We start from the raw sequence: 28,000 nt of genomic DNA, 5'->3' as shown, positions 1-28,000 counted from the left end.
GGAAACAAAGCTGCAATTATGAATAAACACATTGTAAGAGCCTTTCTGTGATACTGTGTTGGCCACCAAATCCAGATGTGATCTGATTCCTATCCAGTTCCACATTGTAGCAGGCTTTGCTGTCATCGGGTCATCTGTGTTCCTTGAAACTTCACCATATCCAAAAAAAAGCATGTTAGAACAGGATTAAATTCTTCTTACCCATTACAGAATTATACAGAGGGTTCTCTAACATCCACTGTTCACAAAGAGACTCTGGCAAATGGTTCACTAAGTAAAGTGAGATGGAATGTCTTATCCCATATTTGATACTGCTTGGCTCAAGACAGGAAGCAGGGTATGTATTTTATGCACAACGATGATTAGAGGCCTGTATTTGTATGTGGAACATGTACTCAAATTTCAAATCTTTTTTTGTTTTTTTTTGCTGGGAATTTTTCTGGAGCATGTGGTGTATATTGTTTTCTGCCAAGCATCAAGGGGCTGTTTTATAAAGGACTCCTTTTTTGGGGGGTGGGGGGAGTGGATCCTCTTCTTTCTTTTCCTTTCCCAAAGTTTTCTTGTATCTTCTCCACAAAATAAAAATTTCTTTCTTCTAGTTCACTGACTTGGATATTCAAGCAGCAGTGCGATAAAAATACCATATTGCATTTCCAATGAACTCCTTTAATTAGATGAGATGAATTAATTGGATTTTTGGGACTTGTCTGTGAAAGTATAAGATACTCACTTTTGGAACTCCCAGGCATGGTGTGGCCTGGGAGCTTTCTCAGTTTGCTCCTATTCAGGACATGGTGTAAGAACTGTCATTTGAAGCCTGTCATTTTCGTTCCCCTTGGGGGTTTTACAAATGGCCTAGTGATTTTTCAGATAGCAGAGAATAAATCAGTAGTGATTTGGCCTGCCCTTCAGCCTAGGGCATTCCCTGGTTATCACCAGCCTCATCATCAGGTGCTTGTGTTAGACATTTCTCTGTCCACACCAGCAGGTGAGATGGTAATCTAAGAGTTGATTTCCAACACGTGCGAAGGGACTTTCGAAAGTCTCCCTAGCCCCAGTATTCTCTTGCCCTGTATAATTTTAAGGGTCCAGGCATTCAGGCTTGGATGGTCCTCCTTATGTCTTTCAGGGCCTTGGAAAATCCTGGAATTTAGACAGGGGCAGTAAGTGAGTGGCTGTAGCCCTTGAATACCATTTGGGACCTTAACTCATTCTACTTTGCATTATAATTATTTGGTTTTTAACGACTAGGTTTCTATACTTTCAGGGGTAAAGCTGATTCATTCTCTGTATCCCAGAGTCCACCTCCAAGGTGATAGGTTGCTTGATAGGTGCTTAGTAAATATCATATTTGATTAACTTTTTGTAGCCTTCTCTTTAGTCTAGAAATTCTAGATCCCAAATAGAAGGTAAGATATGGTATAATCTGGACTTTTAGTTTTCTATATCTCCTTTTCAAATACAGACCTAGGGTGACAGACAAAAAAATATTGTGATCAAAGTATATAGCATTTCCTTTCATGGTGGAAAAATGTGCCTGATAAATGTTTTCTCTGCATTATTTGAAACCTCCAAGTATATTTTAATGACAGTTATTTGGATATTTCACACTTTATACTCGACTTGGGCTCAGATTAAGTCTTGTGTTAGTTATAACCTTGAACATCAATTAGGTTCATGAGAACAGGGATGGTGTATATTTGTTTTTAATCTGTTTCCCAGCACTTAACCCAGTGCTAAGTTTATAGTGGATCTCCAAGAAATACTTGTTGAATGAGTGGCTTTTGGTCATGGTGCCCTTTTAGTGCAGAAAAACTTTTGGATCTGAATTGTTAGACTTATTTAATTTTTTTGTAATAACAGAGAATGTTGAATAGAAAAAGTAAGTTTAGAAGATATATATATAGAGAGAGAGAGGGAGAGAGGGAGAGAGGGAGTTAGATTTATTTATTTATTTATTTTTTTTGAGTTGGAGTCTTGCTCTGTCGCCCAGGCTGGAGTGCAGTGGTGCGATCTTGGCTCATTGCAAGCTCCGCTTCCCAGGTTCACACCATTCTCCTGCTTCAGCCTTCCGAGTAGCTGGGACTACAGGCGCCCGCCACCATGCCCGGCTAACTTTTTTTCTTTGTATTTTTAGTAGAGACGGGGTTTCACTGTGTTAGCCAGGATGGTCTCGATCTCCTGACCTCGTGATCCGCCCGCCTCGGCCTCCCAAAGTGCTGGGATTACAGGCGTGAGCCACCGCGCCTGGCTGACTTATTTATTTTTTTTGTAATAACACAGAGACTGTTGAATAGAAAAAGTAAGTTTAGAAGATATATATCTATATCTCTATATATTTTACCCTCCTTGAGGTTCAAAATTGTAGGAGTGAAATTAGAGATTTACCAAAATCGGATGATGATTTGCACTTTTGAAATAACTCATGCCTTTGATTGTCACTTTAGCTACAAGTAGGTTCCTGGTCATAACTTGAATATCCCTAGAAGCCTGCTTTATGGAACTTGAGCTGCATCGTATTGTCTAAGATAGGCCTCAGTTCTTGGCCGGGTGCAGTTTATGTTCTTTGAAACTGTCTCCTTTTGGGGAGCAGGCTGAGAGATAGTGAACTCATTGAAGAGAATTGTAGCGGAACTCTCTAGCAACTTCCTAATAGAAGATGTCCCCCGCTTGACTTCTTTGGTGTTTCAGCTGCCCCATTGAAGGAAGGGACAGACTGTGCCCTTGGGACCAGAGCCTCCTTCCTAACTGTCTGCAGATGAATGAGGCACCAGCATGCCATGCTCAGCCAACCACCTGTGGTGCAAAACAGCTTTCCTGGACTCTAATCCCTTGGCATAAACCTGTGTATACAGGATTCACAAGGATATAATTCTGTGGCGTCATCTATCGGGCACATGCATTTTTTTTTTTTTTTTTTTTTTTTGAGACAGAGTCTCGCTCTCTCACCGAGGCTAGAGTGCAGTGGTGCTATCGTGGCCCACTGCAACCTCTGTATCCCAGGCTCAAGCAATTCTCCTGCATCAGCTTCCCGAGTAGCTGGGATTACAGGCACCCACCACCATGCGCAGTTAATTTTTTGTATTTTTAGTAGAGATGGGGTTTCATCATGTTGGCCAGGCTGGTCTTGAACTTCTGACCTCAGGTGTTCTGCCCGCCTTGGCCTCCCAAAGTGCTGGGATTACAGGCGTGAGCCACTGCACCCGGCCAGGGACATGCATGGTTTTCTACAGAGTGGCTTCAGCTTCCACGGTTCATCCCTAGACCATTTTGCTTTTTATTTTTTTCGAGACACGGTCTTGCTCTGTTGCAAGACAGAGCAAGTGGCACTGTCACGGCTCACTGCAGCCTTGACTTCCCAGGGTCAAGCAATCTTCCCACCTTGGCCTCTGGAGTACCACCAGGGCGTGTGCCACCACACCCTGCTAATTTTTTATTTTATTTTTTTAGAGATGGGATCTCCCTATGTTGCCCGGGCTGGTCTCAAACTCCTGGTCTTAAGTGGTATTCCCGCCTTGGCTTCCCAAAGTGTTGGGGTTACAGGCATGAGCCACCACTCCTGGCCTACTTTGCTCTTTTTTGCAGGTTTTTGGTTGACACTTCTCTGCAGAATAGCACCTGGCACCTCTCACCACCACTGAAAAGGATGGAATTTTATACACCTCTTTTTCCTAAGTTCTCTCTAGCAGTTACCAAGGGACCATCGGAGGTGCTTATTGTGGCCGTTTACAAAAAGCCTTCCCTCCAGTCTGAGTCACCTCACCCTACTCCCTGCTTCTTCCTTTTAGCTACTCTTTTTTTCAGTAACCCTCCCTCTTTCCTCTGAAGGCTTGTGCTTGCACACGCAGGCACACATACTCATGCATGCGCACACCACACATGTTTCCTGTCCTCTGGCTCTCCCGTATCCTATGTAAAACCTCCTACTGCCATTTAAGTGAAACTCTTCTAGCACATAAGAGTTTTCATCTCAGAAGCTCAATTTTACCTTTCGCTTTTCAGATTGAGAACACCCAAGGGTTTTAATAATCTGGCGAATGTTTTAAAAAAGGACATATTTTTTAAAATCTAGATTGCAAAAGTAATACTGTAGCATTGTTGAGTTCAGACATTATAGAAAGTGAAAGTTCCCTATCATTTGTTTCCCATAACCACCTTGAATAGTTTAGTGGATATATTTTGTTCTAAGCACATGCTGTTTATCTTCTTGAAAACAGGATCATTGCATACATATTCTCTTTTGCAATTTCTCTTATTAGAAAAGAAGATTAATCATATATCAAACACTATTCCATGTCATTCCATATAGATCTTTCCCTCATTCTGTTTTTACAGCTATAAGGGAGTCTGCTGTGAAAATGCTCCTTTGATTAGTTTGTAACTGAGTGTAAAATTTGGCATTTCACTCTTGATTATAGTCTTTTTCTGTATATTCACCCCCAGTTCTTTGAGAATGAGGAGTACCCTAATTTTGTAAGCATAATTTTGGGGGGCTTTGGGGTGAAAATTAATTTAAATGCTTATTTTCTCAGTTGCCTACCTCCATTTAAAAATCAGTTTTAAGGGCTATAAAAAAGCCTTATCATATGAAGGCCTTTTTTTCAGTATAAAAATAACATACAATTTATTTTTTTGCATTTATTCAAAAGACCAAATTAACACTAGCCAAGAAATGATCAGTCTCATGTAAAAGAATAATACGTGTTCTCCTTGAATCAAGACTACTCTGAGATTCGGAAATGCCAGTAGCAGAAGGTGGGGTGTGACCCCTTAAGTAAGTGTGACTAGTTAAAGGTGTATGAATATTCTTTGTGGAAAGCGGGCTGCCAGATACAATTTCAGGCTGTTTCATATTACTTCACACGGCGCTTTCAAACTGCTTATTTTCTCTCTTGGCACTAGTGAGTACAACTTATAACTGGCCAGATAATATCTAAGTCTAGGACCACGGCAGTGAGTGGGTTTTACCATGATTTGATCAAAAGTAAACAAGAAAACAAAAGTAGAGGAAAAAAAAAAGTAAGAGAAGGAATCACATTTTTTTCATTATGGGGCTAAAATGCTGCATGTTGAATTTTCACTTTCTGATTAGAACCCACAGTTGAACAGATCTGATTTATTTTTTTGGGGTCAGGAAGAAACTGTCAAATTTTAGTTTGACTGTTCTTTTCTTTAGGTCTCCCCCCTTTCTTCCCCTACTTTTTTTTTTTTTTAAAGCATTACTATATTAATCAGATAGCAGCCACTGTTTGACATGTCCTTCTGCAGTGGCTGCAGATTAAGTCTGAACCATGTCAGAAATCTCTTTGCATTTTTCGATGTAGCGGAAATGAACCTGCTTCATTCCATCTTAACAGCTTTAGCCAAATGGCTCAGAAGGGATCTACCCGATTTCATAAAGAAGAGTTAATGTGCAGTCTGGTTTAATACAGGTGCCCTTCAAATGCATTTTTGTTTTGTTTTGTTTTCTCACCTCCAAGTTTAATATGTCCATGGACATTGGCTTTACTTTCCCCAAGACGAGTCCATGAATGACCTTGTTCCAGTATCCCTTGCTGATTTGAGTTCCCAAGTAATAAGCGTGGGAACGTTTTCAGTGCAGCAGCCGGGAGAAGAAGGGGGATTCAGCAGTTGCTGTTCAATGCATTCACTCTCTACCTGCTGGCTTCAGACAGTATTAACTTTATGTGCTCCTTGTGCATTGTGTTTAATTAAAAGCAGTTCTCTTCACAGAGGCACTTGTAGGATTTTTTTTTTTTTTTTTTTTTTTGCCCTGAAATGAATAAAACAAATAGGCATCTGGTATTTGTTTTGTATAACACGATCCCCATAAAATGAAGAGTAATAAAACATAATTATCTGTAAAGGCTTGTTTTATAAGGCTGAGAATGGGCTTGTTTCTACCAGGTTTTTATATTCATTCATAGGAGAAAGAATCTCTTTGTACATTAATATGTAACAACAATAAGAACAAGTGCTTCCCAATTACATGCATGAATCAAGCTTATCTTTTATTAAACAATTTTTTTTCTGTTGTAGTATGCATGATAAAAGTTTGTCATTAAATTCTTTCTGTGTAAACACATTAGATTGAAGGAAGATGTTTTCCTTCAATATTCTGTTCAACTGGCATAACTTTATGATTTTTTTTCTCCCTAGCATAATTAAAGAAACAACTTTATGGTTGGTTATTGACTTTTTTAGGTCAGAGAGCACTCTGTGGATTCTAAAACCGCCTTCCGGAAAAGTACACATCAAACTTCTACATACGTTTTTATAGGGTTTGTAGAGCTCTGATCCTTGGTTAAAGATCCCTGACAATGTCTAATAGCTATTTTGAAAACTGTACCTCCAATCTGAAGCTAAGGTTTTAGTTTTAGTTTTAGTATGTGAATAGCTGATGAAACGATTCAATGGTTTTGTAGCATTGGATTCAATTTCAGGGTTGGGCTCCTTTCTAGGAATGGAGGAATATTCTTATCTCAGGAAAAAAAATTCAGAGTGTGGGAAGTACGAAAATTATTAATTCAAAGGTGTATTTGCTGTCAGATTGGATGGCAGTGCCTACATCCCTAGGGGCTCCTGTTCCCAAGACTGTTTTCATTGTTTCTATCCAGCGCTGGGCACGAGCCTTGAAGTGGCGAATTCATCCTCTGAAATTGTGTGTCCATTGCTGCAAGAATAAAAGAAGCAGTAACAGAATCATGCAGCGCAGTATTTCATGGTGACAGTTTTATGTGGTTGTGTGATGTTGCAGAGTCTTGTAGGTGATATCTACCCTTTTCTTTTGAATCAAAACACGGGGTTTTACTGGAGGAGGGAAGTTTCAAAAACGACCTAGTCTAACACAAAATTAAGCTCCTAAATAGTTATCCCATTCTGTCTACTACAAAACTAATTGCTTACAGGAAGTAGAAGTACACATATCTAATATTTATATCCTGTTTGAGTAGTGGTTTCTAATTTTAGATTTCTAACCCCTTTTTACATTATCTTTGAAATTATACTGAAACATTCATATTATTATGAATGCAAGCTGAATTAAATAGACGAAGATTCTCGGTTTCTCCCTTCATGTTGTCATCTACTAGAGAATGAACAGCTTAAAATAAGTGCATCAGTTCCTCATCCAAAGAGAAGCTGAATATTCCAATTCAAGATCAGCAGTCACTTTGCGTGCTTACTGGAAATACCATTTTTGAACATACTTGGCAACTTAAAGTGCCCAATTAAAAGCTCTGTTGAAAGAGGAAGTCTGTGGATGTGCAATTAGTCCTTAGGATTCAGAGCATTTCCTTTATGTGTGGAAGGCCATAATATGAAATCACTGGTCACAATAGCTTTATGCCAGGTGCTTAGAATAGAAGGCATTTTCAGGATGGATTATTTCTGTACTCTTGCTCCTAAAATGGTTTACCTAAAGAGGCTCCCAAGTCCATAAAAATACTGGTGGTGTCAAGAAATTTTGGAGGTGGCCTTTCACAAATTTTAGGCAGTCAATAAATATAACTAGCCATGTACGTGATAGGCAATACACAAGACTTGCTTATATTCCTAGACTTTCTGTTTTATCTGATTGACAGTGTTCCTCTTCCCACCTTTCTATTCATTTATTTATTTTTAAAAGATGAGGATTGGGTACTAGAAAATTAGCCAGTATTGTGGGCTTTTCCTTACTAAAAAAATGAAGCCTCGCTGAGTAGGGCCAGATGAGCTGTATATTCTGAGATTATTTATAGTGTTTATGATAGAGAGACCAAAAACAGTAAGCACTTAATAGCTTTCCTTATTTACAAGTCAGATTCATCTAAGGGATATTTTTCTTTTATTTTTCTGGTGCTTGAAATGTTCCTTTAAAATAGATTATCAGAGGATACACAGTGACACAAAATTTGTTGCTTGTGAAAATGCAGAGTGGATTAAGCTTTTCTTTTTCAAGGCTCTGCAACAAAACAGGTATATTTTTATTTCAGTAAAAACACTGCTTTTTTGCCTCCGTCACACACACGATTAACATAGGATAGATATGTGTATGTGAACATGTGGCTGTTGTTCCCAGTCGTGTAATGGATGCATTCCATTAAAGTTTGCAGTAAAGTGAATGTTTATTAAGCAAATTGTTTTTCCCCAGTGACTTCTACTGTAAATATGGCATTGTCTTTCAGTAGGCTCTAAATATAGTATGTTCCCATATTCTTTGGTAAGATGACCAACCAACCAAAAAAAAAAAAAAAAAAAGCCCCCAAAACAAACAAAACAACCCTTTAGGTACCATAAATCTATAGGAAATACGAACCTTCTGATGAACTGGCCTGATACCACTTATTGTTGTCCCCCACCCCTAAGCTATGGTATATGGCTTTAATAACAAAATGGCAACACACAATAGTACCACAACCTGGAGGGCGTTACTCTTTCTTCTCCTCACCCTTCCTCCCATTGTTCCCATGGGAGAGAGGACAGACACCAAGGCTGTAGCAAATAGGTTATTTTAATAACTTCTGCATCCTCATTTCCATATGATATACATTTGATATCCAAGTTGAATTTACCCACCTCTCTCTAAACACTTTTTCCTAACCCTTTGTCAATTTGTCACACCATCTTTGGATGAAGAGTGCTACCTGATGGTGTATGATGCTTAACAATCGAAACATCTGTACCTTGTTAGCCATAAAGGCTCATCCCATTTCCTTCCATAAACATCTATTGTAATACAATATGGATTGTGTGAGGCACTGGGCTTTATGCCCCCAGCCCAAATATCTGTCATCTATTAAGTACTTACTGTGGATAAAGAAGGCAGTATACTTAACACGCACTATTTCATCTAATTTTTGCAAAAGCTCTTTGAGTACATTAGGCCAGTCTCCATTTTATTAATACGGATGAAGAAAGTGAGACCAAGACTTGTTCAATGACTTGCCCAGAGTCGTGCAAAGCATAAGGGGTGGAGTAGGATTTGAACCCTGCGTGAACTGGGCTCTGGAATCAAACGCTTCCCTAATGCCATGCCCTAGGTCTCAGCCTGGAAACTGTGCTCCCAGAGTCACTTAAGCACTTTTCAAAACACTGACATATGTGGACCCAGCACTTTGAGGAGGTGGGCTCTGGGCATTTGGGTTTTGAAGGTTTTGCAAGTGACCCTGGTGCTCTGTCAGGCAGGCTTAATAACGACTGAATTATATAACATGCCCAGCTTGGTTTCTTGCTTGGTTGTTGAATTGCTGCATGAAAATCTGATCCCTGTAGTCTTTGAGCCTGCAGCCCAGTGAAAGAGATGGATGTGCACACAACCAAGCATGAGCAAGATGCATTATGACAAGTACTATGGTAGTACAGACTTTGTGCTCTGTGATAATTCCCATGACACGACTTGCAGTTGATCCCAGGAGGTAGCATCTGGGACATAGTCACTTCAGCAAGTCCTATTTATTCTAGCTTGGAAGAGTTCCTTGCATCTTTACTCTGTATACTCTGTGATCACCCGACAGTCTTGGTCTAGGTTATTATAAAAGTCCCAGTTGAGGATCTTGAATCTCTCCCATTCAGTTTGACTGAGAGAGCTTGGTGATTAGATCAGTGGTTTGTATATTACCTCATTTGTCTTCCAAACTAATAGATATGTTCCTCAGGATCCACTCCAGTGGGATTACTAGGTCAAAGATAAATCATTACCAGACTGGTTGATGGTATCACCCAGGCTGGTGTGCAGTGGCATGATCTTGGCTCACTACAGCCTCTGCCTCCCGGGTTCAAGCAATTCTCTTGCCTCGGCCTACGGAGTAGCTGGGATTACAGGTGTCCACCACCATGCCCGGCTAATTTTTTATATTTTTGGTAGAGATGGGGTTTCACCATGTTGGCCAGGCTGGTCTCGAACTCCTGACCCCAAGTGATCTGCTCGTCTCGGCCTCCCAAAGTGCTGGGATTACAGGTGTGAGCTACTGCGCCCCGCCTCCCTCTTTTCTGATTGAGACCCATTGACCAATAGCTTGGTCAATAGTGCTTGATTCTTGAGTTTAGAAAACTTCTATTGAGCTTCTTACTATGTCCTGGGGATTGTGCTGGGCAGTAAGAACACCTGAAAGAGTGTGGCGTCTTAGAAGCCTATTAAACTAGATTAGGAAGAGAGGTGTTGAGGTGTCACCTAGGGCATAGGCAGAGAACCTGTCTGCCTAATGATACTGGGTTTAGTTCTTGAATTCTTTATACTCAGAATATGGATTAGGGCCAGGCTGGCCTTGACAACCTGAATCATTAAAGACTTATGGTGACTGGTGGGTGATTAGCCACATAAGAAGAAGATATATTCATAACAGATATAATAGGAGCAATGGGGACTCAGTGGAGAGTATTAAATAGTACAGTGTTTTCCATAAATGTTCTTTAATTGTGGAGATTACTGTTCTGTAGATTATTCACTCAGGCATTGAATATGCATTTATTAAGTGCTTTTTGTGTCCTAGGCTCATTCACAAGTCTAAATTGCAAATTTGGTTCTTAAATTCCTCAAGATCAGAGTTTAGCTAAAAGTATCATTATATCCTGAGATGGAATTTTATCAAATTATATGCTTAAAATGAGGAGATATGTCTGTTTCTCCATCTCGCAGGCCCCACCAGTTTAACCGTCAATTGGTCTTGTCAATCAACTATAAGAGATGTAAAAATGTCTTGGGCCATAAGTACATACTCCAGGGCGTATCCTGGTGACAGAGATTGAGAAACTGATTGGAAGAGAGTTGTAATCACTAGTGCTGGCCTTACTGTTCTGAAATTTCTGGTTTCTTTCCCTCGCTCCAAACTTAATTCTTTCTTCTCTGTTTTCAATTTCAGAAGAAATTTAGAATGAGTGAGGGAAATTAAAATGAAGTCCAGAAGACCAGCAGAGAGTTCACTGGGCATGTGGGTAGGAATGACTTGTGAGAAAACCATTTGAAACGGAATTTTTTGGGTTGCATTACCTGTAAGTTTGGAACTCATTTGTTGTATAGAAATTGATACCCCACATTTACTTAAATTTTGCCCATCTGTTTCTTGTTAAAAGAAACTGGACATCTGCTAAAATATCCTTGTTTTGGATTACTCAATCTTATTGTCACTTATAATGGTTTTATTTTGGGAGAGGTTTATTCATATTAGTATGATTGGGAAAGAACAGAAAGATCTTATTGGAAAATAAATTTAGAATTTTCCAAATAATAAAATCAAAAGATTTCCAGCGGTAATCTTAAGATGCCTTTTCATGATGTCTAGTTTTAGAGACTTTTTTTCCTCTCAGATGTGAAGAACAATGCTTTTTAGGACAATAGTGAAACTTATATGAGAATTGTTCTTTTTGCATTGTGTTATGGTGCATGATGCGAAAGTTTAGAAATAAATATATCCCTGGATACAACAGGTCTCAGTTAAGACATCAGCTATTTTTAATGCATTTTGTTATTTTTGGCCTGGCATAGTATCTTAGGATGAGAAAATCCATCCCCTTCCCTTAGTCTGAGGTCACATGTTGCCATCAGTTCTCTATAGTGGAGTTAATGATGTTATGGTTTTAAAATAACGGGAAATTAACATTTCTTGTCCCCATGATTGTGGCCGCAGGACTTGGTCATTTTTATACTGTTAATCACACTCCTCTTTTGCAAGAACTCCCCGACTCTTGTTTCCCCCAGCAGTTAAATGCCATATTTTCATATATTTACCTTATACCTGGCTAAAACCTTGCAATTTTTTGTTTTGCTCTCGGTTTTTGTGACAATTTTAAGAGGAAGGCAAGTAATGTACAGACTGGGTTGAAAGGAGAAAATGGAGCAGTTGCAATTCCCCGGGGCAGGGTAAGAGACTGTTAATACATTAGTGATAGGAGGGCTTCTGCAGAAAATACAACTGTACAATTAAATGGGGCTATTAAAAGCACGCCAGCATCAATTCATTAAATGACAGTGGCAATTTCTTTGTAATCCCCCTTTCCCCTTCTCCTCCTGCGACTCAGTATATGCAGGGATGAAAGGCAGATGGGCGAAGATCAGAAAGACTACTGAGGAAGAGGTACAGTTATTTAGATGTCTGCTTCCTCATCTTCTTTGGGGGCAGCTTCTGTGATGAAAACACTTTATGAAAGGTAAGACCCCAAAATACCTGTTCTGTAGACATTGGGGATGAAAATGTGCATTCTAGCAGATGATCTGGTTCTGCATTCCAGAACACTGCTCTGACTTTAGAAGCAGTTATCTATGCATAGTGTATCTACTTGGAGCTAAAACAAAGGGAGAAATTGTTTGATTGAAACCTTCTTATTGCAAAAGTATGCGGAATTGACATTCAGCAATCTTATGTGAATATACTGCAAAATGTTTCTTTTTCTGGAAAACAGTGTATTTTAAAAATCAGTTGGAATCTGGTTACCTGCATGACCTAGTGAGAGCTTCAAGGCTTGGGAAAATGGTTGAGATTAGTGGTTATGAGTATTTGATATCCTTTTGCGTGTCATTTAATTGTCTAAGCCCCCATTTCCTCATCGGTAAAATGGTGATTCTGGTATCTGTCTTTTTAGTGCTGCTCTGTAAAATTAAACGAGATACTGAATGAAAAGCATTTTGCTCAGTGCCTGGCATAAGATAAGTGCTCCCTAAATATTAACTAGTTTTATTATCCATTGAATTTGAGGTCTTCACCCTCCCCCCCACCCCGCAAAAGACTTAATGGTCTTATCTGCCTGCTGAAGAGTAGGGTTATGAGGAATCTGAGACGTAGAAAGATGATGTGTTAATTAGTGAAGAAACCAGAATTGGAACCGCATTTTATGACTTCCCACTGCACTGAAGTGCCTCTCATAGTATGAGATTTCTGTATTTAGTAAAGGAGGGCCAACACTTGCTCCACCTATTATAATAGATGAGGTATGCTTTTTATCTATATACTTAAAAATGTAGTTTTAAGTTCATTGCTCAGGTTCTTTTGGTGGCAAAAATCCTTGCACTTTAAAAGGCATTATTATTGGCTGAGTTTTAAAAGAACTACCTTCAGAGAAAAATGCATTTCATTTTGATTATGCCCAACACCTGCAGAATACCATTTAAACTACAAGTGATATAAAAGGTTAAGTATTTGATTAAAACTAATCTCCTTTAAAAACTAATGCTTCAGTCTCCACCAGAACTTCTTCAGGGAACTTCAGTGTTTTGCTGATAACTGGATCCAATTTATGGGAGGTAAAAAAAGGCAGTTTTTACTTAATTCATCTATTAGTTTCCAGACTTGATATATTGAATCTAACGAATGGTGAAATTGATAAGAGAAGAAGTTTGAGTGGTTAAAAAATGGATGATATCTCCTATTTCAGGGAAACAGTATTTGATCAGATTTCAGGGTGGTACGAAGTTCTTGTTGATGATAAAAGGCAAGTCACATTTATCAGCTGAACAACTCAGAAAACACAGATGATTTGAATTTGTGGAGGCGTCCTCCATACCATTATCTCCATTGCTTTGATGATTGTCTGAGGTCTCTACCGAACAGATACTCATATTCATATTTCCAGTTCAAATCCCTGTTGCACTGTGAACTCTTTGGGAACAGAGACCACTTTTGCCTTTTCAACCAGTGCCCAGCAGGGTGCCTGGAGGCATTAGGGAATATTTATTGAATAAGGGAATGACTCACACTGTATGCCAAAATCTGGCTTCCCTGAGTTTATATGCCTCTGGTAACCTTTTGTAAATGACACCTTTTCTATATGATTAGCCACTTCTATTCTTTCTTTCTATTGAAGTTATTTCTTATTTCCAAGTAAATCTTGTTGCAGCCATCCTCCTCCTGACTACATCCAATGTGGTTCATGTTTTTTCTTTTCTTTTTAATTTTGGGAGGGGTGTGAAGTGCAAGATAGAACATAATGTGGGCTGAATCCGGGGCTATTCAACTTGACTAGTGTCTTTAGCCTTCCAGAATGTTGAGAAAGTAATTAGTGGGTGGGGTGGGGGTGGGGGCAGTGTTAGAAGAAATGGCTGGGGTTCTTTGTATCCAAAAGAATGTTTCTCCTTGGTGATGAGGCAGGTATTGTCACCCCTCTGAATAAATCCTTAGGCAAAGTACAAAAACATCAGCCGGCTGAACAATGCCTGGCCACTCTGGCCTTAGGATTGCAATACCTTACGGGTAAGTTTAGAAATGAGTTTCCTGTTCAGGTTTTAGGCCTGTCATACTGTTGAGTGGCTGTCTAACCTTTGAACTTTCTGTGTTTTTGACATCAAAAGGAACTCTAAGCTTTACCAAAAAGGTTTTATTCGAGTAATTAATACTCTTCATGCACAGAGGGAAATTAGCCTCCAACTTGTGGACATGGTGAAAAATTAGTATCTTCCCATTTGCTTGGCTTGTTTGAACTATAGTTGATTATTTTTAAAGATAAGGGGATCAAATTTCCTTAATATTTCAGTACGTTGCTTTTTGTACCCTTAAAATTATTTTTTCCTATGCAGAATTGACTTTGATTAAAAAATGTTTTTGATGACTATTTTCCTGATTCGTCAGTATATCTAATTGTGTTCATTTTACTCATGAAAAATCTTGTCTATGAGGGACATATTTTTAGTAACATTTTTATAGCCTGTAAGAACTTTTATAGCAAAAACAGGAATCATTAAGTGTGTGTGCATTTATCATAACTTCTCTTTTAATGGAACTTAAAATCTTAACTCGTGTTTTTGCAGCAGTTTTTTTGCACATGGTAGGTTCTTAATATTTGAATGGAATTCAGTGTGATTGTTCTTTGTGTTCTCAAAAGTCTGATCGTTGTAACAATTTGTCTTTGACTTGAGACTTTTTTTTTCTTTGCATATGTGCAGGTATCACTCTTGGTTTTCCTTAATCTTTTTTAACTAAACACATCTATAACTCATATTTCCCTATTTATGAATAGGAGCAATTTAAAATTTCCCAACATGGTGGTATGTGATGTAACATAACCAAAGGCTACATGTTTACCCTTCTTTAATTACCCTTCATTTGCGGAAAGATGACGTATTTATGATGTAAATGTCTTTCAGAATGACCTTTGGGACTAAGCTTTTTTTTTTTTTCCACCAAAAAATGGTCATGACCTAGGAAGCCTTGTTAGTAAAATTTAAAAAGGAAAAGTTGGCTGTGCATGGTGGCTCACGCCTGTAATCCCAGCACTTTGGGAGGCCGAGGCAGGTGTATCAATTGAGGTCAGGAGTTCGAGACCAGCCTGGGTAACATGGTGAAACCCCATCTCTACTAAAAATACAAAAATTAGCTGGGCATGGTGGCCTGTGCCTATAATCCCAGCTACTCGGGAAGCAGAGGCATGAGAATTGCTTGAACCTAGGAGGTGGAGGTTGCAGTGAGTGGAGACTGTGCCACTGCACGCCAACCTGGGTGACAGAGCGAGACTTCATCTCAAAAATAAAATAAAATAAAAATAAAAAGGAAAAGTCTGGTCAAATGCCCCTTGTTCTTCTTCAACAGATACATAATGAGTTGTGTAAAAAAGGAGTTGGAAAAAGAATCTGTAGATTCAAAGTGACTTAAAGAATAGAAAAAAAATTTGTTTTAAAAAATGGCCAAGACTAAATCGTAGTGTCTAGGGAGGTACACCTGAATAATAAAACTATAAAGAAATACAAAATATGATTACTACTAAGAATAGTCTGTTGCCAGTAGTATATAGAATGAGCACTCAAATTATAACAGAAGCATTTTGGTATTCATAAATGTTCTTTTTTTAAAAAGAACACAATCGAAATTATAATATAGGCTGTAAGTACTGATTTTAATTGTAGTGAATGTGAAAGTGTTGTTAATGAAAATATAAAGAATATTTGTTAAAGTGTGGACCTAGCCAGGAATACTAGGTAGAAAAGGTAACTCTTTAAAAACATTTTTTTAAATTGTGAAGTTAATTTATTGTCACTTTGTTTGATATTTATTATTAGAGTCCCTAGGTTAATTCTGTTTTTATTGCTTTTCAGAATAATTAAGACCTAAATCTTCTGCTGAATTATGTTTGGTTTCGTTATTTCTTTTGCCATGTTCTTTCATTCCACAAATGTTATTGAGCACTTCCAGTGTACCAAGCCTTGTGTTTACTGCTTTGATGATAAATGCAATAAGGTAATGCTGCTTTTAAGGATCCTTCAGGATAGGATCTTGTAGCAGTAAGGACTTAGTATTTTTGCTATAGAAGTGTATGGAGAGCTATCTATGGTGCAATAACTGTGGAAATACAGTTTTTATTCTATTTGGTTCCCATATACGTTGAGTCCTCCTTTGGTGGGAATTTGATCAGGGTGGTCTCAGTTGAATCCTGGCTGCATACCCCTCAGTAAGGAAGAAGGCCTTGGAGGTGGATCCTAGGGGACTGTGATGGTCCTGGAAGGCTTGAGAATACCTGGAGCTGGAAGCTCCTTGCTCATTGGTGACCTTTTTCATATACAGCAGAACTCTTGGCATTCCTAGCATACTACCTTGAAAGGACTGTGTCTTGCCTCCTAGAAATTCTGGACTTGGTAGAATCATTTGTTTATGTTATTTTAAAAAGAAAAAAAATCTAAAGTGTACTTTTTGGAAGAAAAATGAACTTGTTTTTGGACTTTTCTGTGTGTTGTTTCTTTAATTGAAAATTCTGTCTGGAGACTGATTTTCAACCCCCTTCCTTTCCCTGTAGTTTTAAATTGTAACATTGCTTTCCAAGCATTTCAAAACAACAACAACAAAAAAGAAATATTTTATTATTACTCTATTTTTATTTGCTCATTAATAATCTTGATTTTCTGTCTATATGAAAGAAAAATGACTGTATAATTTTCATCCAGTTGTACAGTCAATTCTATAACTGAAATACAAGATAAAAAATAAGTAATTGATTTACTTAAGAAAGAAAGGCATCTTGACCTCCTAAAAATTTCATGAAATATTCACTCTGCTGAGTGAAGGTAATTGTCAGCAGACCCTTCTTTATAATAGGAGCTCACTTACTCTTGTGAGCACTGACGGTGTGAGCACTTGTGGCAGGGATTGGGTTTCCTGAGGAATCCATAAGACACTTGCATTGCTTTTGGGCATGAGGGTGAATAACACAGCCATTGGCCTTCAAGGCCTTCGAGGAGGTGTTCTATGGGGAGAGGGGCTGAGACAGACATATTCCTGAAAGGAATAATTACTGAGTGATAGTGGAAATATATACAAAGACTTTGGGAGTAACAGTGATGGAGGGGCCCATTGAAAACTTACTAACGTTTACAGCTGTTGTTAACATTCATCCAAACCAGCCAATTATATCTACGTTCTCTAGAATGAAAGTACAAAATGATTACAGTGGGTGTTCTAAACAACAGTGTTGACACAATACCCTTTTCCTACTGGAATGGGAATCTAATGGGGAAAGTGAAATTCTTTCTCAAAACCTTATCGGTGTTGATACCTTACATGTACAAGTGAAAGCAGCTGACTTTGTGTTTTGTGGCCTTTGAGATCATATAACTCTTATAAAGCAACTTATAAATTTTCTGGGAGGTTCTTTTGGAATATTGCTTTATGTTTTGTTTTAGGAATATACTTCCCTCTCCCCTGAATTATCTCAGTGGGGATATATAAATCTACTCCCTGTCCAAAGCATAACCATGTATGTATTTGTTTTCTCTTTATCATATGATATAGTTTGGATATTTGTCCCCCTTAAATCTCATGTTGAGATGTAATCCCCAATGTTGGAGGTGGGGTCCGGTGGGAGGTGTTTGGGTCATGTGGACTGATCCGTCATGGCTTGGGGCTGTCCTCAGGACACAGTGATTTCCCATGAGATCCCATTGTTTAGAACTGTGTGACACCTGTCCCCCACTCTGTCTTGCTCCTTCTCTTGCCAAGTGAGATGCCTGTTCCCCCTTCTGCCATGACTGTAAGCTTCCTGAGGCCTCAGGAGAACCCAAGCAGATGCCACTGCCATGCTTCCTGTACAGCCAGCAGAACTGTGAGCCAATTAAACTTCTTTTCTTTATAAATTACCCAGTCTCCAGTATTTCTTTATAGCAACGCAAGAATGGCCTAACATACCATATATAAACTGTAAAACAAAAACAAAAACAAAAACCCAGAACAGTTACCCTCTGCAGTACAAATAACAACTTTCTTCCAAAGGAACGTCTTTCATTGTTTAAATAATGAGAAACTTGTGTCGTTAGAAACACTGTGTAGGGTGCAGCGTCCCCTCATTACAAACATTTCTGTGCCTTAGAGGACACCCCTCCTGATATGTATCCTTAGAAGGAACACATAGATCAACCTCTCTTCCTTTTGTCCAGCTGCAGTATCGGAATGGAGACACAACACGGTCAAGGTGCCTAAAACTAGAGCGGCCTGGGGTGAGTCTAGCCTTGATCTTCCCGGATACTATCGTTTGTCAGACTCCAACACTGTGCACAGCCTGGTCTCTCTGGGCCCAGGAATTGGGGCACTTGCTCAAAGATTCCTTTGCAGGTGCTCCTGGAAATCAGAGCAGTGTTTAAGCAGGATTTAAAGCAGTAACATCTGTCAGATGTAACCATGGCATTATATCTGAGACAAAAAATTGTAGGAGGAAAAATGCCTGTTCGGAGTGTGGGGTTACTGAAAACCCGCTTTTTGACTAGTGTTTTATTGTAGTGATGGGAAATGAATGAGACTGGTATCTACACCTACTGGCACGGGTCTGAATAAAACCCACAGCCGGCTCTCCTCTCCCTGAGCTTCCAGGCTTCTGTGGTCCAGATGTTCATGTTCCTTCCAATTTGCCCCAGAGCAAGCTGTGACCCTCATCTATCTTTTTTTTTCGTTTTGCATTTAACAAAGTTGTAAAGGGATTTATATGCTTTCCATTAGCCTTAGCAAAGCTGCTGTCATGAATATTTAATGGCAAGAGCAGTTTGTTTTCTTTTACTCTTTCCCAGCCTTCCCTCCAGCCCCCAGCTCTCCCTTCTCTTGCCTGGAGAAATGTAAATATCTCGCCCCTCACCCCTTGGCCGGATCCCAAAGCCCCGGGCTCGCTCAATTCAATGTTCTCACCCGTCTGGTGGGGACATTTTTTTTTTTTTTTCCTCTCCTCTCTCTCGTAGCCCCCCACGAGGCAGCCAGGGTGGTGGCCGCGGTGCGAGGGGCCGGACGCGCGTGGGGCTCTGCCTGGCCGGGGCCTCCGCGCCCTCTGCCTGCACCACAGCTCAGCGGCCCGGACAGACGGTCCTTTCCTTTGAACTTCACAGGAGCACAATAGCTTCCGTGCAACTTAGCTGGAGCTCCCTCGGATGCATTCCTGGCTCTTCACGGGTCGCTGGCCCCTTTCTCTTTGCAACAGGAAAAGGGGCGAATGTCTGGGACAGAAAATGACTTCTGAAGACACGAAAAGATTTACCGTGTCTAGAGCAACCTCTGAACTTTTGTGGTGGTGATCTCAGAAAAATGCATATTTTCCTATTGGTTGCTTAGATCATCTCCCATCCTTCTTCCCTCCCCCTCCCACTCCCCACAGTTATTTATCTAATTTCTCCATTTCTGTCATAGCTCACCCTCACCCCCACCCCCACCCCCACCCCACCCCCATTCCGGTTTTGCCTTTTCCTTAATTCTTTGTCCGCTCTTGTGCTGCGGGAGTGGAAGGGTCTGAAAGGTGAGGCTGGGAGAGGGCCTGAAAAGTTTGTGTTAACTGAGAAGGAAGGTTCCAGGAGAACCCTCCTCCCTTCTCTAATGAAGTCAAACCTGCTGGAGTGTGCCTGCCCCAAGGGACTGTTGGAAAGATGAGAGAAGGAAATCCATATAAAATGCTTAACACAGTATTTGGCTTTAGTAATTGTTCAGTAAGTCATAGCTATATGTTATTAATATGATACACAGTCATTCTTCTGAAATAAATGGGCATGAATGCTTCCCTTTCTGTATAAGGAATTATTTGTGCTGGATCCTTCTTAAAAGGCCCTCTTCTCTCCTCTTCTCTTCTCTTCTCTTCTCTTCTCTTCTCTTCTCTTCTCTTCTCTTCTCTTCTCTTCTCCCCTCCCCTCCCCTCCCCTCCCCTCCCCTCCCCTCCCCTCCCCTCCCCTCTTCTTTCTCTTCTCTTCCTTTCCTCTCTCTGTAGCCCAGGCTGGAGTGCAGTGGCATGATCTCAGCTACCGCAACCTCTGCCTCCCAGGGTCAGGCAGTTCTTGTGCCTCAGACTCCTGAGTAGCTGGGATTACAGGTGCGTGCCATCATGCCCAGCTAATTTTTGTATTTTTTTGTAGAGATGGGGTTTTGCCATGTTGGCCAGGCTGGTCTTGAACTCCTGGCCTCAAGTGATCCGCCCACCTTGGCCTCCCAAAGTGCTGGGATTACAGGGGTGAGCCACCGCACCCTGCCAGAGCTCATCTATTTCTGATGAATGCCATCCACAGCATGCTTCACTGATGGAGGTGTCATTTCATTTCTCTTTGAGTAACCTAAAATTGAATTAGTTAGCATATGTCACTAATGTATAGCATAGTTCTAATCAATTAAAAATTTGTAAAGACTCTAGATGGGCTACTAAGTGAATATATCTTCCTCTATCCTCTGGTGGACTTCACTACAACTTTTGACATATTTCGATACTGAAATTCTTAATAGATTTGGCTTCAAATTCCAACCTGATGAGATAATATTGGCATCTGCCCCTGAAGTCCAGTATCAGGTCATTCTTGCTCCACTTCAGGCGTCTCTCAAATTTGGGAATCGTGCTCCTCGTGTCTTGGATGGCTATATTGGCAAGTCAGAACCCTTCTGTTCATCTCTGTAGACCTACCTGCCTTGGGTTCCCATAACCCATTAGTAAGTCCCTTTGGGTAAGAGTTCCCACTAATAATGTTTTTCTCTCGATTTTTTTTTATCATGCCTTGAAACTGACTTGAAACATTTTGTTAAATGCCTTGCTAAAATCCCAACACACTTGTGAACAGATGTTGGTATGATGGAGGAATAGAAAAAAGACACGGCCAAGCTAAGATGTTGGTATGATTAAGTTGGATGAACAGAAAAAATGTGCAGCCAGATCCATCTCCAGAATCAACCAATTTCCACATTGCTTTCGATCTCATCCTATTATGTTTTCTGTGAGTAAAACTTCCACTGCAAATATTAATTGATGTTAAGTCAAAAGTACTGACGGTCTGGTCACAGGGGCTTAGGGAGAAATGAGAGAAGCAAAAAGGGTCTCCCCCTTAGGGTAAACTAGAGTCTTGCTGGGTCAGACAATTAGGCAACAATGTAAGGCAGTGTATAATTAAATGCTAAATTATGTAGAGCAGATTATGTGCTATGGAATGGAGAAAATGGCTCTCACAACATTTCTAATGTCCTAAATCAGTTTCCTAAATCAGAATGGTTTCATACATCCATATGTACTTAAAGCATGCTCAGTATCATTGATCCTTTCCTGCTTTTTTGAAGCAATGGTGATAGTAAACATTTTCTAAGTACCTACTGTAGGTCAGGGAACTGGTCGAAGAACTTTACAGGTATCAACTAATTTCATGCTCACCGTATACCTCTGAGATAGGTATTCTTTTCTCCATTTTGCAAATGAGGGAACCAAGGCGGGGAGTCTAATACCCGCCCAAAGTGAGTAATGATACATTCCTTCCTCTTTTTGATTTGGTGGGTCTGTGATGAGGGTAGACTAGGAGAGGCAGTGTTGCATTCTGGGAAGTGAACCTAGATTTTCATCCTGGCTTCTTTTAACCTACTTACCTGTGTAATTAGGACCTTGGGCAAGGTGTATCATCTTTTGGAGCTTCTCCTTTGTAAAATGGGACAGGATGCTGTTTTAAGATTTAAGTGCTTCTTATGCAATAGGAGCTCAAAGAGTGGGAGCTGTTGTTTATTAAAAATAATATCATTGTCATATTCTCTACCTAAAGAGACCTGTTGAAATTGGACAGAAAAGGAACGTTTCTGTCTTGATAAGTCTTAAAACCCCAGTACCAAGTGCAGCATTAGTTTTTTGTGAGATATTTGTAGAATGGGTGGATAGAAGGATGGGAGAGGAGAGGGGTCTGAAGAATTCCTGTAGCAAGCTGAAGAGGTATCATCTTCCAGTTGAGCTATTTTTAGCCTTACTCATCATTAGTAATCAAAACAATCCTTTTCTTAGCCTTACTCCTCCCCCACCCCTGCCCCCTTACTACTTTTGCGATGGTAATCGTCATTGCCAACTTACTTTCTTTGAAATACACAGAGCTGTCTCTTCCCGTCATGGAGATTTTAACAGTAAAAAACTCACTGCACCATTACCTCTGCCTTGTATTACAGACAATAGTAAAGGACATTGTAACATCACTGTGTCAGCGCAAACAAAGAACTATGTAATTTTATCCCATATTAATACAGTGTCACGCAGAAGGTACTATCATTAGATGGCAATCTATAAAAATCACCCCGAGACCAGGCACTGGCACAATTATTTATTCTTCAATTATTTATTCAGTCCTAAGGATGGAAATGCTGACAGACACTGCAAAATGCTCTACCTACCAATTTACAGAAATTGAATGACGGAATCATTTGTGGACTGAAGTAGCTTTTTATTGACCCTATTTTTATTTATTTAAATTCTCACTTTCACAGCTTAACTATGTTTACTACACCCACTTACATGATAGAAATGAGAGGCTGTTTTGTTCATAAAAGCTACTTCAAAACAAATAAATTAATATTTATTCTGAAAGGGTCAGATCACAAATGGAAGCTTTAAAACGGCCTCAGGAACATTCAAATCGCATCCTTAATATTTCATATGGTTTTATATTTAGATTGGCTATTTTATGTAAAGTCTTTTTTCCCTGTTTAGTGCTCATACCTCTTGAGATCCCTTTTCTAGCCAGGATGGAGGGAACAGTTACACATAGCTTCCATTTGCAGTAAGTAATTTCAACTTAATTTATGTCAGGGGAGATTTCCAGAAGGTTCCTGCTCCTGTCTGCTATTCTTGTGATTCTAATATATTATTTGTACATGATAAAATACAATTCCCATTAATTCACACTTAGTAGTCATAAAATAATTTGTTTGGTCTTAACTCCTAAAGTTTAAAAGATTATTTACATTTGTATTAATACTGAAGTTCAAAAATTATGGCTTTCTTTATAGATCAGTTCCGATTTTCCCTAAATCAGTTATTTTCAGTTTTGATTTTTCAAACACTTGGGTGAGATCCAATTTATCTCACCTTCTGATAGTTTTAAAAGAGGAGTAATTTTAATTTACATTAACTTTAAAATATTTGTATGCCAAACACTAGTTATTTTGAGGGGATCGAAACAAATCATAGCAGAGATAAGGAACTTTCAATACTTTGGGAGATTATTTTTTTAAATAACTGTATGTTTACTCTAAGTAGATATGTGTATGCATGCATTCACTTACGATATGCACACACACACACACACACACACACACACACACACACACACACACACACACACACACACACACACACACACACACACACACACACAAGTTTATGATGTCCTTTAAGAATCTTGGGACTATCAGAAAAATGTTAAGTGAAATAACAATTTTCAAAAATACATTTTTGTAGTGAAAACGCACCATCGGTGTTACATTACTGTATAAATCAAATTTGCTGAAGTTTATAAACATTTTTATGTCTACTTTAAACTTGGACATAATCAGATATATCTGCTGTTGACAACATGGCTCTCAATATAAAAATAATCACCTTTTTTGCTTAAAGCCTCATTCTCAGAAGTGAAACGTGTGTGTGAGGATATTAACTAGTTCACAGGATTGTTGTAGAAAACCTTTTACATATGTGGATACTGAAATTCTTATGGCCCGGATCAGTGGCCTGGATCATAGCTAATCTTTATGAAAAGATCATTGTATTATTACATTATTACTACAGGTAGATTTTCACCCTGGGCCTTGCATTAATCATTTGGTTGTACTGTCCATGATGTCCAATAGTAGATTAAAAAAAAAAGAAACAAAAACAAAAACCCAATGCCTACCACGTTGCTACAAGTATCTTTTAACCTGTGGTGTGAAGTCATTTCCAAAGATGAAGTTTGCCATTCAAATACCATTTCCTGGTGTTCATTTGATTTCTGTAGCACCTCTTTTTCTATCTCCGCTAACTCTAGATCTGTAGTCCTTCCAAACATGCTACCTACCACTTACACTTTGCCAAAGTGTAATTTTTACTCCCTTGTCTGCTTCATAAGACAATATTTTTAGTTTCATGATTTGTAAGTGGGAGGGGGTGCTTAGCAGGAGTTGAGGTCACCAGCCCAGGGAGGAGGAAATGGAATCAGAATAACCAGAGAGGAATAGACGGGGTACTGGGCTGAAGAGCACTGTGGGAGGGTGCTATTAGTGATTCGCACTGCTAGAGTGAGACCACTCTTTGATTCTGTTTGTAGAAATTTTAAGCTAAAAGTGACAGGTTGTTGCCTCTCTTTATGTAAATTGTTACACATGGGAAGTTAACCTCTGCTACAGGATACTGATCAAGACAAGTCATGGGTGATATTGATCAAGACAAGTCACGGGCAAGTGCAAAGAGCTAAGTGGTTTACTTCATACACTAGTATGTCCCTTCTAAGTCTTTCTTCTTATTTCATATGACTTGCTTCCTCCAGCTAGTCCAAGCTATGTTTGTGTAAATAAGAACTGCCGTTTAATGAACACTTGCTATGAACCAGATACTGTGCTAGAAGGGGGTGTAGGTACTCCAGGGAAAAGGCCTCTCTGGCAGATTAGCTTGTTCACATGATAGTAGAGTCTCAAAAGGGCAAAGTAGAAGCTCTAAAGCTTCTTGCGGCTTAGGCTTGGACTGAATAAATAACAACAATAACACAACAGCAATGGTAATAGTAATAATGAAAACAACTCTTCTAAAAAATTTGAGGAAAGTCTCTTGTCTATTGAATATAAAAAATATTTACCATTAAAGATTATTTTAAAATTTATTTTGAGTGTTTATTGTCTATCAGGCATGTGCACTTGGAATGTGTTTTTTGTAATATATTCTGCCACCTAAAAATAGGAAATATATATCCAGGTTTAGGTGTCGGGCAAGTTTTTCACTTCTGGTTTCTATTTATCTTGAATGTACTGCATTAGCCACACTATTTAACATGGGATTAAAAAAAACTGCTGTGCATGTTCTCACTTACAAGTGGGAGCTGAACAATGAGAACACATGGACACAGGGAGGGGAACAACACACACACACAGTGGGGCCTGTCAGGGGAGAGTGGGGTGGGGAGAACATTAGGGAAAAGAGCTAATGCATGCTGGGCTTAATACCTAGGTGATGGGTTGATAGGTGCAGCAAACCACCATGGCACATGTTTACCTATGTAACAAACCTGTGCGTCCTGCACAAGTACCCTGGAACCTAAAACAAACAAAAACTGGTGTGATCTCTCTGTAAGACAGGATTTTAAAAGCATGTCTACATTTTTGAATTTTCTTTCAAGGTGCCAAGAAGAGGCTGACCACATTGTTTGAAGAATGGTTAAGAACTTGAACTTCCGAGTTTGCCAGACTTGCATTCCCGGCTCAGCTCTGGCACTGTAAGCTCTGTGGCCACACAACTTCGCTGAACCAACCTGCTTAGCAGTAAAAATGAGAATAATAACATTTCCATTGAAAGGTGCTATGAAGATTAAATGAAAATGTTTTTCTAAAGCTCTAGATATATAGTGGGGGCCCTTCTCAGGTAATCAGAAAGTTGTATTTGCAGTTATTGTAACTGTTACTAATAATTGCAAATGCTCTAAAAACCTGCCACCATGGCTATTTCTTGTAGATGGTGACTTAAGCTCACCTTCCACAGTGGGAAAATAAATGATTTATTTCCCTTTAATAGCCATCACTCTGTTGATCCAGCCCTGCAAAGCTTACAGCGTGGGGCTTATGAATCATGAATCAACGCAAATGTCGCCAAGCTAAAAGAGAGTTAGCAGAAGTAGACTATGTTAAGATTAGGTTTCTGATTTAATGTGCAGCTTCTAAAAACCAAGTAGCATGTAACTGGTCTTATCCTTGCTGAGTTAAGATTGCTGGATTGTTAATTTAATAATTGGGAGAGGATAATTCTTGCAACTTCCAATTAGTATTGACTTGACCACTGCTTTGATCTAAGATGAAACCCCTTCATGTTGGTCTGATTTCCTCAGCCATGGTGTGTACAGTCTAGTTTAAAGCTAGGCTCTGTTATGTACTATGTCCATCCTGGAAAGTTCATTGGACAAGGAACAGAACAGTGGCTGTCTCAAGCAGTCAGTCACCCAGTGAATACTATAGCACCTTCTTCCATCCAGCCCTTGTATTCCTTCCCCTCATTCTTCTTTGTTACTTCACACCACATTCTTCCTTCAGCTAGTCCAAGCTATGCCTGTGTAAATAAGAACTGCAGTTTAATGAACACTTGCTATGAGCCAGACACAGTGTTGGAGGTGGTATAGGTACTCCAGGTGGAAGGCGTCTCCAGCCAGTTAGCTCAGGTGTGTTTATGTGGTGCCAGTGCCCCAAGACAACAATATTCAAAAATGCCAGGCTTCTTGAAGTTTAGACTTGAGAGTCTCCCAGTGTCATTTCTACTACATTCCTTTGGTTAAAGCAAGTTACCTGGCTAAACATACAGTCAGTGAGAGAGGGGATTGTTCAACAGTGTGCATTTAGGGAGAGAATTATGGCTATGTTACAAACAATCTACCAGAGACTTAGAGATGGCAGCTGTCTATTCCCCATTTGACTTCATCATTTATGAGCAGACATTGGTCGAGCACATATTGGGTAGCAAAACATCTATAATATTAGCTTTTAATTTTTTAAAACACTTTTATTTCCAGAAAGCTTAGCTTTATCTACAAGTACAGTTGGTCCTTGAACAATGTGTAGATTAGCGGGTGCTGACCCTGTGTGAAGCTGAAAATCCATGTATAATTTTTGACTCCCTGAAAATGTAACAGTGAATAGCCTGTTGTTCACTGGAAGCATTGCTGATGACATAAACGGTCAACTAACACGTATTTGTTTGTTCTATATATTATATGCTGTATTCTTACAATAAAGCAAGCTGGGCCTGGCGCTGTGGTTCACATGTGTAATCCCAGCAATTTAAGCGGCCGAGGTGGGCGGATCACTTGAGGCCAGTTGTTCAAGACCAGCCTGGCCAACATGGTGAAACCCCATTTCTACTAAGAATAAAAAAACTGTTTTGGGTGTGGGTGGTGCTCACCTGTAATTCCAGTTACTCAGGAGGCTGAGGCAGGAGAATCGCTTGAACCGGGAGGCGGAGGCTACTTGAGCTGAGATCATGCCACTGCACTCCAGCTCTGGGCAACAGAGCGAGACTCTGTCTAATAAATAAATAAATAAAGCTAGAGAAAATAATGTTATTAAGAAAATAATAAGGAAGAGAAAATATATTTACTATTCATTAAGTGCAAGTGGATCATCATGAAGGGCTTCTTCCTCATTGTCTTCATGTTGAGTAGGGCTGAGGAGGAGGAAGATGAGGGGTTAGTCTTGCTGTCTTGGGGGTGACAGATGTGGAAGTAAATCCTCATGTAGGTGGGAATGAGCAGTTCAAACCTGTGTTGTTCAAGGGCCAACTGTAGTTGATTAACTCATATCTCTAAAGTTAATTTTCAAACAGTTGTGATAGCTGAATGAGAACTTTTAAGATAGTACTGGACAGTAACCTTATTGGAACTGGAATGGCCTTTAGAATTTTTGTGTCCAGTTTCTTCTCACCTCCTCTTTCTCTTCAAATGTGGCAACTGAAACTGAGAGACTTCAGTCCCATGTCCGAGGTCAGGCAGATACTTAGTGGCAGAGTGAGGACTCCAGCCCATTTCTGCAGCTCCACTGTGCAGTGGAAGATTTGGGACAAGTACATTATTTTAAAATGCCCACCCACTAAATATTACATTCCTAACTTTTCCCAATACACAAATATGCTTGAACTT

General features: G+C 39.5%; 1 protein-coding gene and 1 long non-coding RNA gene across 2 annotated transcripts in view; both read left to right on the top strand.

The window, feature by feature from the left end:
- Positions 1-28,000, top strand: part of EXT1 (exostosin glycosyltransferase 1) — a 315,513-nt gene that overhangs the window by 18,205 nt on the left and 269,308 nt on the right. The gene's annotated exons all lie outside the window — the stretch shown is intronic.
- LOC134740036 (uncharacterized) overlaps positions 1-28,000 on the top strand; it is a 104,306-nt gene that overhangs the window by 16,442 nt on the left and 59,864 nt on the right. The window contains exon 2 of the long non-coding RNA XR_010127275.1: positions 2-28,000. This exon is cut by the window's right edge and continues 59,864 nt beyond it. This is a non-coding gene — a long non-coding RNA (uncharacterized LOC134740036). The remainder of the gene's footprint in view (position 1) is intronic.

The sequence above is a fragment of the Pongo pygmaeus genome, chromosome 7 (assembly GCF_028885625.2).
Source record: "Pongo pygmaeus isolate AG05252 chromosome 7, NHGRI_mPonPyg2-v2.0_pri, whole genome shotgun sequence".
Taxonomy (NCBI): Eukaryota; Metazoa; Chordata; class Mammalia; order Primates; family Hominidae; genus Pongo; species Pongo pygmaeus.
The sequence above is the reverse complement of the archived record's forward strand: the minus strand, read 5'-3'. Positions and strand labels throughout refer to the sequence as shown.